Source organism: Aulostomus chinensis, chromosome 3 (assembly GCF_037954235.1).
Source record: "Aulostomus chinensis isolate RoL2024-O1b breed Wild chromosome 3, RoL_Achi_v1.0, whole genome shotgun sequence".
Lineage (NCBI taxonomy): Eukaryota > Metazoa > Chordata > Actinopteri > Syngnathiformes > Aulostomidae > Aulostomus > Aulostomus chinensis.
Window position 1 is genome coordinate 23,761,734 of NC_141322.1, and position 3,489 is coordinate 23,765,222.

A 3,489-nucleotide genomic window follows, 5' to 3' on the forward strand; every position below is an offset into this window, starting at 1 on the left:
GTCCTAGATTTGGGAGAGGAAACCAGATCTGACAATCGCCACTCTCCAGGAAGCACAGCGTGTGTGTGTGTGTGTGTGTGTGTGTGTGTGTGTGTGTGTGTGTGTGTGTGTGTGTGTGTGTGTGTGTGTGTGTGTGTGTGTGTGTGTGTGTGTGATATCTCTGTGAGGATCAGACAGAGATAAGACATTTTGGGGGAAAAGTGTAAGTAGAATTTGGATGGTCTTTCTTTTGTGCTGCAGCCATCGGTGCATCATGTCAAAGTAAAGAAGTATGTGTCAGATATTACACACATTATATTCACACACTCTCCTCTTCTTCGTGTGCCTTGAGTAAACAGTATTTTTTTCACACCCGTGTCAAACCTGCAGCAGGGAGCCGATAACTGAAACCTTCTTTTTTCTTCTTCTTCGAATGGAAACTCTCCTGAAGCGACGAGGGATTTTTAAGAACTGAACTGCCAAGGCAGCATAATTCTTTGTCCTGTTTTTCACACGGTGCGAACTATTCTCACACTGTATATTGCAAACATGCCGCTGGCATATTAAGGAATTCATATGGGCAGGATGTAACATCGCACCTTGTTATATTTTTAGTAGGATGTGCTGCGGTTTGTTTTCTCTTTGCAGCTGTGTTCACAAGAGGCTCTCAGGTTTGTGTTGGTCAGCCCAGGAAATCATCAGCGCCAGCGTCTGATTTTAATGATCAACACCAATGTTCTAGATAATGTTTGCTGATGTGTTTTCATCTATTTAATTCCGTCTATTACCATTTAACCCCGTGCTCCTTCGCGGCAGCAAATTCAGTGAAGACAACGAGAGCACAAACAGCTGAAAGATTCGCCACCTCAGTTGATTTAGTTCACCCATCTCATGTTTTTGCACAGTTACCGTTTGTCAAAAACCACCTCGAGTGAGCGTAAAAACATTCTTGTGAAATCAAGGAAGGCTTTTCTTGTGATTTTGACCTCGTCATTTCCTTCAACTTTATCAAACAAAGGTTGAAACATCCTTTTTAAATCCAGAGAAACTTTTATTGTAACTTTAATCTGGGAACATAAAACATGTAAATGTTAATTTCACCCAAAAAAAACCCCAAATGTTTTGGTGAATGTGTCCACAGTTCTTCTGTGAGCAGCCCTCGTCTTCTTGGATCCATGATTTGGTTGGAGATGATAAGCTAACAGAAGTAGCCGGGCGACGCTGCACCGAACCCAAAGGTCACCCTGTTTGGAGTTAGGGACAAACATTCTGGTGCTCTTTGATTTTTCTATGCCAGCTCAGGGAGAAAACATTCCAGGATGAAAGGCCTCACTATCTCCTCTGGATCAGTGGATCTGCCCAGGGCCAAACTACCCCAACACTGCCACCATTGCCTCCTGTTTTGCGGCATGTCCTATTTACTTATTTATCCATCCCTCCTCCACCCACGATTCACATCTTATCTCACCCAATAAAATTAATCCTCATCTAAAAATATCTACTCTTGCTCATCAGAGAGGATGCAATCAAGGAGGAGACGGTCTCTGCTTGCCCGAGAAAAACTTTACTATCGGCTTTCATTTCAACTTCTGTTGTAGAAACACGAGAAACTTTGTGAAACTGAAGTTTAGTCACTCGCTTGTTTTGCGTGCTGTAGCACCTGTTTGGGATTTCATGTCCACCTTGATTTCTGCGTCACTGTTGAACCCATGAACGTTGTGATTTAGTTTCAGAGTCCTATTTTACGGGATGAATGAGTCCGAAAATAAAAATGAGCTGAAATTAAGATTTTAGATGAAGAAGTGACATTGGATAATATTAAATGGAATAGTTTGAAGAGAAATAGACAGAACAAACATTAAATTGCACAAGTGTAGATATGACATAAGTTTATTTGACACAAGAGAGAATGTTTATCATTTGCTGAGAATCAGAAATATTCTTTATGTTGCTCCCATTCAAGAAAAGAAATAAGCATGAGAAACACTTATGATAGTGTAGTAAAATAGACATTTGTAAAAATACAGACATTGTACAGTGATATGTAACAAAAACAACAAGACGATGATGTCATAGAATATATATCCTCCTATCTCAAGATATCAAGATATGGGCCTCATACTTGAAGCGTGAGGGCAATACGTCACATGCACGTATCAAATACAATATAGACATAGTAGAAGAGGAGAGGAAATAGAATAAGAAATGTGCATAAATGAATAATAAAATAAAAGATATTATTAGTCATTGCACTCTATTGCAGGTGAGTGATTGCACATGAACAGAGGAAAGCACTGTTGTGTGAATTCAGTCTCTTCAGTTGGGGGGTTGGTTGAGTGACTTCATCGATACTAAACTTATCCTAAAAAAACACAACAACAACAACGTGAACAAATTTGGTGGAATGTCGTGTAAACACACGTCAAAGTGATATGAAGTCATCTGGCTCCAATAACTGCAACATCTAATCCACTGGTCCTTCATGTTCTGTCATTCTTTGTTGAGTCACGCTGCTAAAAAGACAGAGTTCGTGATCACGTGACCATCTCGCTGGGGTTAAAAAAAACGGAAACCTCACCGTATTCCACGCACTCTCATCCTAACTGAAGTGACTTGACGGCGAGCTGCTGGTGTGTGTTCCTCTGCCTTGAAGTTTTATACCTCTTGAGACACACTGAGACAACAATACAATCATGACCTATGAAGTTGTTCAGGTTGGATAATACCTGCAACCCCTTCACGCGCGCGTGCGTGCGTGTGTTTGTGTGTGTGTGTGTGTGTGTGTGTGTGTGTGTGTGTGTGTGTGTGTGTGTGTGACCTTGTGATTAGGCCCCAGTGTGATGCTTTGACTCGGCTGATTACCTGTCAGCAGGTTGCAACTGACACACACACACAATCACCACCCAACAACAGCCAATACCCACTGGGCAGGTCACCAGAAGTTGCTGGAGGCATATTGCTATTTAATGGGAGCGGAAGCGCACACATACACACACACACACACAAACACGCGCACGCACACACACACACACACACACACGCGTATAAATGGGCCCATGCAGCGTCTGGGACATAGATTGTCTATTAAGGAGTGTATTAGGAGAACCCAGGAGTCTGACATTGAGACAGTTTGTGTGTCATTAGAACAGGATTTTATGTTTTGTTGTCTGGTGTCCACTGATACTGAGCGATCACACACACACACACACACGTGCTCACACGCACACAGTGGCAGTTAGACACACACATTCATCACTCACTGAACTCTCTAACACAGGAGGATGATGCCAACAGGGGGCACATTTGGAGCAACTGCTGATTTGAAGCCTCTTTCTCTCCTGCTCTGTCCCTAAGTGAAAATAATGTTCTAGTCTTTACAAACAGTGATCAAACATCTGCGTGATTCGTCTTCTTGGACTGCGTCTCTCACCGTCAGGTTTAAAAGAGCTCTGTGACCCACGCAAATATTCATCTCACGTTTGATTTCTATTTCGGTGCAGCTTCATATCT

At 42.2% G+C, this 3,489-nt stretch overlaps 1 protein-coding gene across 1 annotated transcript in view; it reads right to left on the minus strand.

Moving 5' to 3' along the window:
- Nucleotides 1-1,908: 1,908 nt before the first annotated feature.
- LOC147268334 (cytochrome c oxidase subunit FA4) overlaps nt 1,909-3,489 on the minus strand; it is an 11,151-nt gene continuing 9,570 nt past the window's right edge. The window contains exon 5 of the mRNA XM_086200834.1: nt 1,909-3,489. This exon is cut by the window's right edge and continues 435 nt beyond it. The gene's annotated coding sequence lies outside the window, so the exon portion shown is untranslated.